At 36.6% G+C, this 15,950-nt stretch overlaps 1 protein-coding gene across 1 annotated transcript in view; it reads left to right on the top strand.

Moving 5' to 3' along the window:
* The first annotated feature begins 3,729 nt into the window (after positions 1–3,729).
* The window catches only part of LOC127659870 (collagen alpha-1(XXV) chain-like), a 136,374-nt gene continuing 124,153 nt past the window's right edge, over positions 3,730–15,950 (top strand). Inside the window, exons 1-3 of the mRNA XM_052149831.1 lie at positions 3,730–3,789; positions 7,712–7,738; positions 13,230–13,256. The gene's annotated coding sequence lies outside the window, so the exon portion shown is untranslated. The remainder of the gene's footprint in view (positions 3,790–7,711; positions 7,739–13,229; positions 13,257–15,950) is intronic.

The following is a 15,950-nucleotide window of genomic DNA, read 5'->3' as shown; positions in this document are numbered from 1 at the left end:
AGATGACAGTCATAAGCTCCGCCCAACAGGAAGTCGGCCATTTTGGATTGTTTGAAAAATGCATGCTCTGGAATTTGAAATGCTCCTCCTAGGAATTTCATGTTACAGGTACCAAATGTGGGCAACATCATGCCAAGACATTGACGATGCTGAATTGCGCACAGATTTGTTATATTTTGAACGTTGTTGCCACGGTGAGGCAATAAATGATGGGCAAAATGTGAAACAGGACGTTCCTTATAATTTCTGTTTATTATGATTGATTTTGTCTAAAATTAAGCTGTATGTTTTGTAATGGGGGCTGATCATATTTATGCAGCTATTGTGGGTCAGGGTCATAGCACCACCAACTGGCAACTGAAGGAAGTTTGACACTAACAGGCAATTTTAAAAGACTTTGAAATAGCCCTCCTGTGTTTACTTGAATTGCTTCAAAATTCTTTAGAATAATGTCAAGACACTGCTGATGCAAAATTACAAATTTATATTTGATATCTTAAATACTGTTTCCATTGTAATTTATTGTGCAAATGAAAGCAGTTTTTAAGTGAAATAAAATGGTATAGAAGTCTAAATTTATAGGAAATGAAAATGTACTGTACAAACTTTTTAATTTTATATATCAATTAAATATCTAAATAAAAATTACCTGAAATGTAAAAATACTAGAACATCAAAGCCATATGTCTAACATAGTTCTGAGTGGCAATTAATTTTAATAAAATGCAGTAGTTTAAATGTCCAATAGAGGGAAGCCAAGCTCCATGATTCCCAAATTACCACTTCTCAGCGCCTTCCATTATTTTGCCATGTCTAGAAGGATCCCTCTTTTGTACGTTATGTATATGAAGTATATGTAACTATGTTCTTCAGTTAACTATATTTATAATTGAATCTCAAGTTCTTGAGTTCGAGTTTCTATTTCATCTGATCTGTGTATGTTTTGATTGCCGATCTGGAATGTGTTATTTTTAATTTATGATAAATGTTTGTTGTGGCTGTTATCAGTTTCGTTTAGTGTCAGCAGTTTTTTCTACAGCTCTTTTCTGGGAAATATGTCCCCCATTGTGATGGCCTTCTCAGCCATATTGTTTGTGGGCATTTAGACTGTGTGTTTTTAGTTTTTATTACTCTCTCTGTCTTAACCGCTCTCAGGTGTGGGGTATCCAGGTTAGCTGATTGTTAATAGAGAGCACCGGCACGCAGTGTGTTTCCTTCCTGTATAAACCGAGTGTTACCTGGCTAGGTTGTGCGATGGGAGACGGATGTTCATGAGCTACGCCATCTTGGCCACCGATGCGCTTGCGCAGATTCCCGCTGCTGGAGCAAAAAGTTTGTGGTTGTCGCTTGTCCGAACTTCAGAGTTAGATGTTTTTTCAAATATAGAACGTTCAGTAAATGTGTCTTTTGTGTCCGCTACTCTCATCTCCCCACGTCTTTTTTTTAAGTGTAACTCTCATCCACTGACATTCAGATGCAAACTTGGTTTATTACAATAAAATGTATATTTGAGTGAATTTGAAACCAGAACCTCTAAAAACTAGATGCAAAAATTAACCACTAGACCAATCAGTCTTGTTCTTCTTTAAATTGCTGATCTGTGTTCATCAACTGACTAACAAAATCCCAAGACTAATAGTGGCAGAAGTAGAGATGAAATTACCAAATAATGTGAAATATCTATTTGAGTGCTTGAACAAAATAGGTGATTTAAAATAATCTCTTATTGTGCATAAAATAATTAATATTTATGAGTTTTGCAGCACTGCCACCCAAAGTACTGTTTTCCTAGAGTTTATTTTTATTTAGAACTAACTTTGTGTTAATGTTCCCTTTCAAATGGCTTATTCTAGCTGTTACAAAGTTGATAGGCCTACAGGATTTTATTAGCAGAATAGCATTGGATATGCATGTACTCTCCATCCATGGGTACTCTTAAATAAAATAAAACAATTTGGCCTGCATAATGTGAACTTTATTCCAGATTCCCAGTTTTATGTTAAGCTAAGGAACATTTAGAATTTGTTGATGTGTTTAATAGACAATGTCTTGGTACTCTGGAGATTTTTTTTTATGTTGGAAAATCTGTAGCACAATTGTTACTATGTGGTTCCTGTGGAAATGCAGTTGTATCGCAAATTCATGGATATTTATAATTTGATTGTGACTCCAATTAATGAACTAGTACATGTTGCAATGAAGCTTGGTAACTTAATCCATTAGAACTACGCATGGGGGCTTGCTTTGTATATAGTACATAGTACAAATATATGAACTCTAATCGTATTTGTATATATACCAGATTTAAATATCAGACAATGTAAATATTGCAACAGGCCTAATTATTGAATCCTCATTTGTGTTTTTAGTTTACAGATGTATTGTACATCGATTTTAAACTTAGATAAGTATTCTTGCATTACATAACTGAACAGTAATTTGCTGGCCAAACTTTCGTCATAGCAACGTAACTGATTACATTGTGAAATTCCTATATTCGTATATATAAACTACCGGTCAAAAGTTTTGGAACAATTACTCATCCTTTATTATAGTATTTTTTTCTTCTTCACATTTTAGAATAAACAAAAAAATAAAACAAAATCCAAAATAAATAAAACTGTTATAGCACTTCAAAGTAGTCACCCTTTGTCTAGAATTTGCAGTACTAATTTGCATGTACTCTTGACATTTTATCAACCAACTTCTTGAGGAATCACCCTGAGATAATTTTTTAAACAGTATCAAAGGAGTTCCAATTTATGTTGGGCACTTATTGGCTGCTTTTTTATTATTTGGTCCAAGTCATCAATTTCAAAAACTTTTTTTTTATTTTTATAATAAAATACATTTATATGGTGACACAATTATATTTTTGTCAACTAAACTAATTCACAGTCACACACATCTCAGTGCATCTCTCTCTACCCCCATCATGCTGTCTTTTCTCCTGCCGCTGGAACTCGTTTACCACATATCTCTTCGTCCTCGCTCTGCCATGATGTCACCCGGCCACACCCTGCTCGCCACATACCCCCATCGCAAAACTCAGGCCGGGGAGTCACCAGAGGGGAACTGGCCTCCACAGAGAGTCTGGTTTCTCCCAAGGTTATTTTTTCTCCATTAATCAACATCTTATGGAGTTTTGTGTTCCTTGCCACAGTCGCCATCAGCTTGCTCACTGGGGTTATTAATACAATTATTATTTAATTACTTATTTTTAAACACGATTAACAATCATATTTTATCTAATTACACAATGATGATTCATCGACATTATAGACATTAGTTTTATTGTCTGTTAATGCTGATCTTCTGTAAAGCTGCTTTGAAACAATGTGTGTTGTGAAAGGCGCTATACAAATCAAATTGGATTGACTTGACTTGACTTACCCCCACCCCAACCACCCACCCCAAACCCGCCATTTCCTGAGAGGGAGTGTTGGTGCAGAATGGCTTCTGGGAACATGAACAGGATGAGGGGAAGGAGAGGGGGAGAAAGAGGAGAGAGAGATGGTCACGTCGGCCCCCGAACATGCTGCCAAACAGTTCTCAGCCAGCTGCACTACCTCCATTAGTGACGCCGGGTGATGGTACGGGACCCCCTTCAGCTGTCCCTTTTGGTCGCTGGCTGACATACTGTTCCAGCACCATCAGATAGGGATTTTCCTTGGCGTCACGATCTTCAGCCAGTGACGAGGACTCCATGACAGCGCCTCTCTCCTCCCAATCCTGGGTTTCGGCACCAAATGTGGCAGACTTCTGCCTTTCCTGTGAAGGAGGAGCCAGGTGAACAATCCACATAAGACTTTAATACCACACTTTTCATTGTACATCGAAACATAAATGTGGTTTTCAGTACAATAAAGGTTAGTGGACATTTCAGGTGATTAAATCTGCTAAATAATCACAGATGCAAAAAATATTAACAGAACTTCAACTAGAAGGTAATAACGTTACTTAACCAATCTGATGTGGTTGCTGCATTTTCATCAGTGGACCCTCACAATGAAATGCATGCTGTTTTTTCTTCAGTCATTGGATCGGATCATAAGCAGAGAAAATAAAACATATGTACTGTCACTCACATGTCACATGTTTTCAAAATGCACTCTTTTAACATTTTAAAATATGTTTTTCAATGTAATTTTGTAATTGCAAAATAGACTGCAGAATTTTATGAAAAATAGTTTTTAAGCTTCAATTTGATGACTAGTTTGTGAACATTGATGAAGTTTTTGATATAAAACACAGCATTTGTTTTATAGCCACACTCAAATGACCCACCTGTTGGCCAGTGACAGTTAACAGGTTTAAAATTGGCATGTCAGGTGGCCTCGTAGCACCCCCATTTTCACAAACAGTCATCAAAATTTGTACATATATATTTCTTATCAAGCAGGACAAATTTCAGAATTATATTTATTAGCTCCACCCAACAAAATGTCAGCCATTTTGTATTTTAATATTGCAGTCTCTGAACTTTTAAATACTCCTCCTTGAGTACTGTCACTCACATGTCATATGTTTTAAAAATGCATTCTTTTAATATTTTAAAATATGTTTTTCAATGTAATGTTCTAATTGCAAAATAGACAGCCATTTTTTTTTTCATATTGCTCCTCATTGGGTATTCATGAAACTGTCACCACATTATGCCAAGACATTGAAGATGCTAAAATGCAAAAAGATTTTTGATATATCGAACAGTGTTGCCATGCTGAGGAATTAAATTAATGGCAAAAATGGGAACCAGGAATTGTCTCATATCTTCTGTGTCCAACGTGTGATTTAGATCAAAATTGAGATGTATGTTTAGTCTTGGGGGCTAATCACATGGATGTGACTATTTTGGATAGTAATTTCTGGATGTGTGTTTGCACATACACAAATTCCTTGAACATGCACACACGTGTGTTGAGCACCCTTTTGTTCATATTTTTCTATGGACACTCTTTAAGGAATATTTCAAGATATACTTATCATATTATGTTCTGTTTGGGCTAGTTTGAATCGAGATAGCCTGCTGTAAGTTATGATTTGTCATTGACCATGTTATATGTATATTTGAGTAAGTAATAAGGAAAACATGACAAAAAGACACTCCTGTTCATTATATTTATGTTTGTCAGTGGGAATTTCATACACACTGATACTCTCTGCAGTTTGGCAGAGCAATTTTGCAATTATTTTTTGTCATTCTGCACATTATTAGATTATATATCATCATTAGATTATATTAGATGTAATTTTAGTCAGAGTAAGACTGATCAAAATTAATTAATATGACCTGACAAAATATAAAATTAATTTAAAGGACATTTTAGTCAAAAGACTGAAACTATGACTGAAACGCAAAAAAACTGGAATTGAGATGCCTTTTGCCCTCAGTCACCTTTTACTTTCATTGCATCTTTTTTTCATACAATCATAGTAAATAGTGACTGAGGATAACATTGTGCCTAACATCTCTTTTTGAAGCACTTCTAGGCCAGCCGAACTCACTAAGACATAATAAACTTAAATGTAACTCACAATGCTGTGTAGACATTGAGTATAGCATGATACTTTGCAAAGTGCATACAAACCATGATTCATTACTTTATTTAATTTTTTTGTGATATGTGATCATTTATCATATTATTATCATTAAGTGTACTTACTTTATCAGATTTGTGGGGAGTCCATGTTTCCCAGTTCCTGGTGGTTTTGGCTCTGAATACACAAGCCTTTCATGTTGGTCCCTGGAATATCTTTTCTTCTGTCAGTGCCTGCTTTTTCTAGCTGGCCCTTTTATGCCAATCATTTTCTTTTTATTTAGTTTTTAAGGAAAAGCAGCTAGGCCAGGTATCACAGTCTTAAAAGCCATTGCAATTTGACCTGATGTGTTGCAACTGTGGTCAAGAAATGTGTGTTTGCTGTCATTTATCATTTGTCTCCTCTCTCTACTTCCTTTTGGACATAGCCTGTTGGTAGTACTTTAATAATTCAGAAATATGGCCTTACAACATTCTAACAAACAAGTCATAAGTCTGTAGTTGTCCTGACTGTTCCACATTCTGATAGCTTCTGGAAGGCCTGCACATTGATTATGTTTTTACCTTTCAGTCAGATTGAACATGCAAGGCATTGTTTGAGTTCCACTAAATACATGTATGGGTCTGATATCATAATATTAGCATTTGTCAACTGCTAACAGCAATCCTTCCAGGCTATTCAGCATTTAACAAAAATGTCTGAAAATGTAACAGATAAGCAGATGTTATGCAATACAGAGCAAAGCTGACTCAAACGGTACTAAAAGTGTAAAGAATCTTTACGCATTTAATTTAGCATATATGTGTGTGTGTGATTTTGCTTAAAATTTTCCAAATTTGCAAATATTGCAAATATCACCAACATGGTTCTTTTTATTATTGTATACTCAGTAGCACAACCCTCTGGTTGCTACATTGAATAGCAGCACGGACAAGGTTTTTCAGTAAACGTTCTGACTTCTTTCCCAAAAAGAGCTAATTAGTAATTTGAAAGTAATGAGAGGAATACATTTTGATTGTGTTATGGTCAATGAGCTCTAAATGATTAAAAATTAGTTTGCAACTGAGACTTAGAAATATAGTTTTACATTTAAAATGTGCTCTACACAAAACTATTATGTGCGATGCACATCTCTGGCAATGTTCAGAATACTGTATTCCACAAAGCAATCAAAACATCTCTCTTTTGACTCATTATTTAATCAGACCTAAAACAATTATGACATTGTAAACAAAATGTAATAAAAATTTGAAAATAAAAGGACCTATGACATGATTACTGAACACCACTTAGATGAAGTCCTGCGACAACGTTCCAGCATACTACTTTTAAAAGTCCTTTGATTTCTGAATAATGTCTATTGTTTTACTTACTATCTAAAAAAAACTGTAGGAAGTATACAGTGTATAGTGTGCAATAAGCTAGTATTTTTATTTATTTATTTTCATAATACCCTGGTGTAATGAGGCTTGGGATTGACTGGGAATTCTGTGACTAGCTCTGGAACACTTGCTCCCCACAGTGCTTGATGTTGTCATGGCATCTACTGCATATCTGTGGGCTCTATCTATTCTAGGTCAGTAGACTCCAGTGGAGCAAATTGGCTTGTAAGCAATAGTTCAACAGGAAAAATGTAGCTACTTCTGAGATCTAATCAAGCCACTATCTCTGTGCATAGAAAACAAGCACTTCTTCACCTGACATTTTGCAGCTGGTCACAAGGCTGGATCCTAATCCATCAAAAGCACACTTCATGTAATAAGACAACAATAGTACATTTTCATTTACATGCTGTGTGGAAAAGGTCTGTTAGCTTATATAACTGAGTGGAGAAACTAAGAAATAACACTATGGAAGGTTGAGTGCCTTCAAAGTAGGAAAGTACAGAATTTTGATCATTACATTGAAGGGCAGAGGGTCACTTTGTAAGCATGAAACTTTGTAAGCTGAGTACAACAACTGGAGCATGATACACTTAAAGCATAATCCGATTCACAAGCCTTCCTGAACTCACAGCATGTGTGGAACACTATGCATCTATGCTGTATATAGATAAGTAGGATATGGGGGATGTATGTATTCAGATGCTTGTGATCTTAGTGTAACACTTTGTTTTGCAACAATTTATGAACACAACCTTTAATACTTTTTTCTTCTTTACAATTCCCATTAGGGCCCACCTGGTCTAAAAGGTGACAAGGTAAGAATCTTTTCATGACACTTCTTATATCAGCAGTACATGAATGTACAGTATGTCAGTTGAAGTGGATGTCTTAAGCAGGCTGCATGCAAACAGTGCTTGCAGAACTCCACAGAATGCTCTGCAGATTTCCAAAGAATTGGAATGCGTGCCCGTCATTTGCGTGTTAGTTAAATATTTTGGTTAATTCGATTAGTCTTTAAACTTGCTAAAAAGAGTGTAGTACTCTCTGGTCTGTGTTACAGAGTTTAACATGTTTAAATGTATTCCATAGAATTCCGCCAATTGTCCACCAAAATCAGAGCAGAAAATGTTAAAAGGCCTGTAGATTTAGTCTGGACCTGGCTTAAATGCTTCCATCTCAAACTGAAATTGGCCTCTGCAGTTCAGTTATTTGAATTAATACTACTAGTTTGTTTATTCATTTATATTAATAAAAATGCCCAACTTCCCAAATATTGAAATGTATATTAATTGCTGAAAATCAGGATAATTGGAAAATGTCTTGGCAGGGATAAAAATGTAAATTCCTAGCATTATGTTCCATGTCATTCTTAAAAAGAGAATATCTTGTGTATAACATGCATACAACTCTCAAAATAAAAAATATGGCTCAAATACCACTATGCCTACTTCCCTGTTCCCGACTGTAAGCATTCTGGTCTAATATCAAATAATTTCTTTACTTTGATCATAATTAGATTTAGTTTCATAAGGAATGGATTTGAATGGAAATCTGCAGTTAGTCATTGCATATGGAGTGGCCGTGACCTCAAGGCTCTAAATTAAATCTAAATTACACACAAATCCACAGTGCACTACATTAATGCCTTCCCACCAGGCCCCAGGCTGAAGTACTTTAACGCTTCAGAGAGTATCTCTTTATAAAACAGATGCCAAGCATGAAAAATTACCACACTCTGTCTTCATTAGTCGCTATAAGCATTGACCAATCAGTATCCACGCAGCTTCAATGCAGAAAGATTAAAACCATAGAAGTGTCTGAGGTTCCTCATACAGTACACAGTGGAAAGACTCAATCTTCGCTCTGCATTCTTGGTGGACCATGGCAGCAAAAAAAAAAAAAAAAAAGCCACAAACTTTCTGATGGTCACTAATCTTCTTTTCTCATTATTAGAATGTAGATGCAAATATAAGTGGACCATTGAGTCAGTTAATAAGATAATGTTATAATAACGATGATTATGATGATGTAGAATTGATGATGGTTTGCAAACACAAGAAAACATTTGAAATATGGACAATCACAAATCTAGATTGGGATGGAAACTGTTCTGGTTGTGGAACCAAGAAGTACATGCTGGAAACAGCTAATGACATTTAGAGGCTCATCTGGGCCTATTTGAGGTGTAAGGATATTCCTCAGTTGCTTCAATATTGGACTTGATTCCCATGCTGAAAAGACCACTATACTAGTAAAAAGACTAATAATAATTAGTTTATGTTGTGTTTTGAATGTTGATCCCCCAGCATGGATGTTGGTGTGCTAGAATTCACATCAGGCTTCTTAAAGGTTCACTCAGTAATTTGTTTCATAATTTAAAAAGTTTTATTTCTACCGAAATGAATAGTATTTTTAAATATTTGTATAAAATCATGACCACTCATGTGAGATGGAGAGTTCTGTCATATCAGAAACATTATGAAAGCTATTTTATTCTACATGGGGCAGGGGCGCCTCATGTGGGCAGCCATGATAGCATCACTTGACCAGCTGTATACTAATCGCTTAATCCCTTGCCCTGTTATTGGCCAATTTTATTCATGGATTAAATTAATCCTAGTTTACTGTGCATACTGAATTTCTACAATGGCATTGGTAACTGAAATCTACTGTGTTTTAATGATGCAGCATCCAGGCTACTATGTGTCATTGTATACAATGTTACATTGTGTAATGGGACAGAATAGTGGGGTTTTCTTCAACAATAGACTTCGGGGTTCCCCGAGGACATGCGCACTGTTCAAAAACACCACTTATGCATTAACAAGGACACGTAAACTGTGTTCTCAGACAGATACTGTATGTGAAAAAGTGCTTTTTTAAAAGCATTTAATGCCTTATTTGGCTGAAATTGCAATTACATTTCAGTGTGTTTCAGAATACCGCAACACGAAATAAACAGTTTTCATAAGTGTATGTAAACGTGGTCAAGTCTTGACAAACTGAAAGATATACAGTATAACGAATGAAAGATATAGAAGCATAAGCAAAGACAAATGATGTCCCTACAATACATTTTCAAGGAACTATGCTTCTAACCACAAGTGGAGAGCTAAAGTCCGAACCACACAAATTTGCAATGCTTTTTGTAAATGTTTGCTAACGATGCTTTTGGGAAATGCACCCCAGCTCAGTCTAAGCTGGTCTTTTTAGCAAGGTCTAGGGCTCAACAATAAGGTTTTTTTTAGCAGGCCCGTTTGGGCCAGTGGTTTAAAATTTTACTTGATTACTATAGCCTTTCTGTCAGCTCGAACCAGTCTAGTCTTTCTTCGTTGACCACTCTCATCAACAAGGTGTTTCTGTCCGCAAAATTGCTGTTCACTGGATGTTTTTGGTTTTTGGCACCATTCTGAGTAAACTCTGGAGACTGTTGTGCATGAAAATTGCAGGAGATCAGCAGTTACAGAAATACTCAAACCAGCCCATTTGACACCAACAATCATGCCACGGTCGAAATCTTTGAGAAAAAAAAAACATTCCCATGCTAATTGTTGATGTGAACAGTAACTGAAGCTCCTGGCCCATATCTGCATGAGTTTATGCATTGCACTGCTGACACATGATTGGCTGATTAGATAATTGCATGAATATGTAGGTGTACATGTGTTCCTAATAAAGTGCCACACTGCACACTTGCTAGGAAATATTTTGTGATATTTATATTTTGTATTAAATTTTAAGTTTGCTCTACAAAACATTTTAAAAACTAGGTTTTTAATTTGGAATAAATGCTTAAAAGTACACAACTACAATACAGCTATAAATTCATAAACAGACTTTTGCTGAAAAGCGATGGCATATGGCGCAAATTTTCAACTCATTCTTACTGATGCTTCCAAGATGAAGCCATTAAGCCAATTTCAACAAAATTCTAGCTATGTAAGCTTCTAGATACATTTTCATAAATTTAAATTGCAACAGTAATGTTTTTTACATCATAGATACCTAAGTGTGATATTTTGCATGGCAAACAAATGTATGTACAAGATCAACAACTTTAAGATGTAGCGACAATGCACCACTGGCCTGACAGAGCAATTTACTGTTCCATCAAATACCCTGAAAATCTTTCATAATGACCATGGTTTAGTCCTGAGGTCACCTCCAGTGTAGAATCTATTTTAAATTTTCACATTCCTCATTTTAAGGACTAAATGTATCCACTTTTGATAGTGCGTGGAGTCTGTGCAATTACACAATTTTCTGGAAATCCTGTATTAAGTTATGCAAGATGCAGAAAACTGACAGTTTCAATATTGGATCCACCCGTTTCGAGTTTCAGGGCTCTCCACGCTCCAATCGTTACCATTTATTTTTTGCCATAACGATGACCACAAACCCCCAAAATCAAATGTAAACTGCTCTCTGAAGACATTCCAGCCCAACATGCTTGCACCTCATATGTTTCAGAGTCCTAGGCTAATGTATGAAGAAGGGACGAGTCATCAAGCTAAGCGTTGCTTTCACACAGTCACTCTGGAGTCACAAGCCTTATTGGTCATGGTACCAAGAAGAACTGGGTGGGCTCTTTTCCTGTAGTAATTTGAGACAACTGAACATTCTCTGGGAGCCTAACATCTTTGAATCTGTTGTTATTACTTATCTAAACAGTAAGCAGTACAGTGCATATATTGTTCCAGGGAGAAATTATTCAGAACTTACACTATTATAAAGCTATTCCCTGATCCTTCAAATTGTGCCATGGTAATCCTTACAAAAGGCTGCACTGCCAAAGAAACAAGCTAGATTATTTTGTATTTATCTTGGAAGACAGCATAGATGTCTTAGCTTTGCTTTTGGACAGCAAGTACTTCCCCCACCTAATTACTTTCAAACTAAATTTTGATTTATACCAATGCAAACTATATGTGCTACACAGCCTCCTCAACAATTTGCATGAAAGTTTCAGATGTGTAATTTGGAAGAAGCCTTATGGGGCTTTTCCACTGCATGGTACAACTCGACTTGACTCCACTCGACTCTGCTTGCTTTTTGGGGGTTTTCCACAGTGGATAGTACCTAGTATTTTTTTAGTTCCACCTCGGTTGAGGTTCCAAGCGAGCCGAGCTAATACTAAATGTGATGTCAAAACCCTCCAGATCACTGATTGGTCAGAGAGAATCGTCATTACCAGCGTCACTGGATTTTTGAAAGACACGAAAAGATTTGAAACGAAAAAGTCTTTCAGGAAGTGTCTCAGCTGTTGGCCATACACGGCTACCACCGGACCTACCAACAGAGTAGGGAAAAGTAAAACAAAAACTTAAAAGTGACTACAGAACCATCAAGGAAAAATGGACCAAATAGACGCTATCTAGACTGGCAGGTAATGGGAGATAGAGTGCCCTGGACTCAGCCATGGCTGGAGTCCACGATGGAGTATGTACGAAAACTCTACTCTGCTTGAAAGCTTCACTTTATTTAGATGACCAGCTACTGAAAAGCTTGCTTCTAAAACAACCAGGCCAATGTAACATTACACTTGTCTAAAATCACCATGCAACAACTGCTTTATGCAGCAAAATGAGTTAGCAGCTAACAGCTAGCAGTCGTGTTATTGTTTATGGTCAGTAATGTTTGCGTCGCGTTTAAGATGATGTCACGGCAGTAGAGGCGGCGCAACTATGCCGATCAGCCTATAATCCCACCCACGTTGAAGCGGCACTAAACAGCAGTGGAAAAGCAAACTCAGAAAAGTAAAGCGAGTAGAGTCAAACTGTAACGTTCAGTGGAAATATGCCATTAGAAGCCTTTATTTTGTCACACATACATTTGCACATATACAGTGATTTTTGTATTTTTTATTTTTTTTGCATATCCCAACAAAGCTGTGGTTAGAGCACAGGGTCATGATTCAGCACCCCTGGAGCAGATAGGGTCACCCCTGACATTCTGGTCAGTAACCCAGAGCCTTAACAACTGAGCCACCATTGCCCCCTAACAATGTTATAATGCAGTTAAAGAGAATCCGAGCCATGCACCAACAGATACGCGAGGAACCATAAAGAACTCATAGAGGTACATAGAGGATGTTCAATTTCTCGACCCATATGCACACAAACACACACACACACACACACACTCTCTTATTCTTGATTTTACCATCAACCGCAATTAATTTTTGTGGTCGTGGGTATTAACTTTCATCATCAATGTGTTTTAAATTACACTGGTACTCTTCTTTAGCTCTGTGTATCTGTATTACAAAATCATATTCTCTAACTCTATTTTTCTCTTTTTGTATAGGGTGATCAAGGCGACCAGGGACCGCGGGTATGTGGTCTTTTTTTTGTTGCATGTCCTATTCGTGAATGTGTGTTATGTCTACCATATGTACTTGTGGGTAGCATGTATGAAATGCATGGGATTCTGTGGACAGTGCTGACTCAGGCTTGCTAAGCACAACAGAGTGTGTGAATAAGGCTTGAAAAGGCAAAACTATAAACACCTGAGCCGTTTTGAAAGGGCAATCCTTCAGGGACTATCTGGCTTTAAAAACAGGGGGACATACAGTATCAGTTGTGGAAAAAGTCCAAGCAAATGTTATCTGAGCCTGTTGCAGTTCAATAGCTGAGGGTTTTCTACCAGAATTGAGGTCTTAACATTTTGTGACTTCACAATGACATATGAGTACTTTAGACTAACAGCTCCTTCAAAGAACACAATTATTTCCAGCTCAGTTGCTTGACAGCTTGATAAATTCACACCTCTTAAAGGATGATTATGAAGAGTGCACTTTGCTGCAGTTGACAGATTATGAGATAAACCACTTGCATATCTCATTCCAGTATGCTTGCATGTGTGCTGTGTTTAAATGATCACCCTCCAGTTCAGCTAAACACAACTTCTCTCTAACCTATCAAGGATATTTGTCTGAATTTCATTGCATTAAGTGCCCTTTCCTCTCCTGATCTTTCTTTTGGTGCATTGTATCTGTATCCATCAACGTCTTGGACAGACTCTGAAGGGGTCACAGCTTAAATTGCCTTTAATTGATTTCAACCAGGCTAGAGAGCAAGCGGATGTTAACTTCTTTAAATTGAATGTACCTTAGTCTGTGGGCCTGCCAGAAGTCATCTTAATCATGTTAATCTGATGCTGTCGGCTGTATTTGATAGTTGCCCACACTACTTTTCATAGAAAAACTCCCTGTTCCTTCTTATGTTTATTTACAACATTTCACAGTGAGAGTTTGTAGACTTCCTACAGCTTGTACATTTGATTAAGTATCTTTGCACAAAAAGGCTTTACATTTGGGTTATTATTCACTACTATAAGTTGAGATCACTGGTCTGTGGTACCTGAATTATTTCTCTTTAAAAGCATGGCTTTATTGTTTTAGTGGTGCAATATATATAGTGGCCCCAAAAAGTATTTGGACACAAAAAAATTTATGCATTTCTTTGCAGTATTTAACAAAATATTAAACAAAGTGATATTTAATTTTAAGAAATATATCACAAACACACTTTTCAAGTGAAATTTATAACAAAAAATGTTTGTTGAGTTTTCAAATAATAAAACTAAACATATATATTTATATACTGTATGAACTTGAGGAGAACTGGCTTTGTACACCCAATAAAGTTTATCTTGAGACCAGTTGGTTAAAAGTAATTGGTTAAATCGCCTAAAAATTACAATGCTCTCATCATTTACTCACTGCCATGCTGTCTAAAACTTGTATGACTTTCTTTCTTCTATAGCACAAAAATATATTTTGAAGGATTTATGATGCCTTTATCTATACAATATAAGTCAAGCCGAAACTTTCAAGCTCCAAAAATGGCTTAAAGTTAGCATAAAAGTAATCCATATGACTGGAGAGGTTTAATTCATGTCTTTTGAAGCGATACGATCACTTTGTTCTCTATATCTTAAGAGAATAAGAGTAGCCCGTTCACACACTTCCTCGCACTTGACAAATGCACAGAGCGCTGTACACAAACTGGGGGGGTACTTTTAAAATTTACCACAGATGCCAAAATGTGGGTGATAAACACTAGAAAATGAAAATGCTAAATTTGATTAATGTATAATACTACCATGATTGAGTACCTGGCAACTGCGTGCAGCATTAAAGAATCACTTTGTTGAAGCCTGCACTGTTTTCCAGTCGGGCCAGATGTCAAAATGTAAGGACAGTAAGGACTTAAAGGTGACCTATTATGCAAAATTCACTTATACATGGTGTTTGTACATAAATATGAGTCGAAAGTGTGTGTACACAACCACCCTATAATGTTAAAAGTCCACTCACTCCTCTTTCTTATATTTCTATTAATCAAAAACAGTGTGTAAAAATTAATGGTTTTCATCACGTTAGAGCAGGCCTTGCCCACGACTGATGTTGGACTCCACCATATTATCAAAGATCCTCCCCTGAGTGATCTACACACAGTCCGCCATTTTTTTCCGTGCTGGAGCAGCTACAGTGAGAAGAATAATGTCTCCGCTTCGTAAACGTCATAAGTGTTCTGTTGTTGGTTGTAAAAGTGAACATAAGAGTCTTCATGTACTCCTGACATCAGAGCCACTGAAGACGCAGTGGACAAGTTATGTTTTTAAAGGAAATGTGCCCCAAAACATACAAAAATTAGTGTATGTTTGTGCAAATAATTTTACACCAGACTTCTTTGTGAATGAGTGTCAATATAAAGCAGTATTTTCAATAAATTTGATTCTCAAGCATGGATCGGTACCTACTGTTCATGTTCCAGCTTTATATCCTGAAGATGTAAGCATCACACTTTATATTTTGTGAATGTTTGCAAATCGCCTTTCAGAATGTGCATGTTAGCTGATTCCACGGCTAATGCAGCTAAAGTTACCATTGTCTCTGATTGTATTCATGGAAACCAGAGCTATTTTGGGGGTGGGGAGCTGCAGCTCATTTGCATTTAACGAGACACACAAAAACAGCGTGTATTTGATTCCACCCAAAAAGAGGCATTTACATGGTATAAT

Source organism: Xyrauchen texanus, chromosome 2 (genome assembly GCF_025860055.1).
Source record: "Xyrauchen texanus isolate HMW12.3.18 chromosome 2, RBS_HiC_50CHRs, whole genome shotgun sequence".
NCBI classification, from domain to species: Eukaryota; Metazoa; Chordata; class Actinopteri; order Cypriniformes; family Catostomidae; genus Xyrauchen; species Xyrauchen texanus.
Note: the sequence above shows the minus strand (reverse complement) of the source record. Positions and strands in the feature narration are given on the sequence as shown.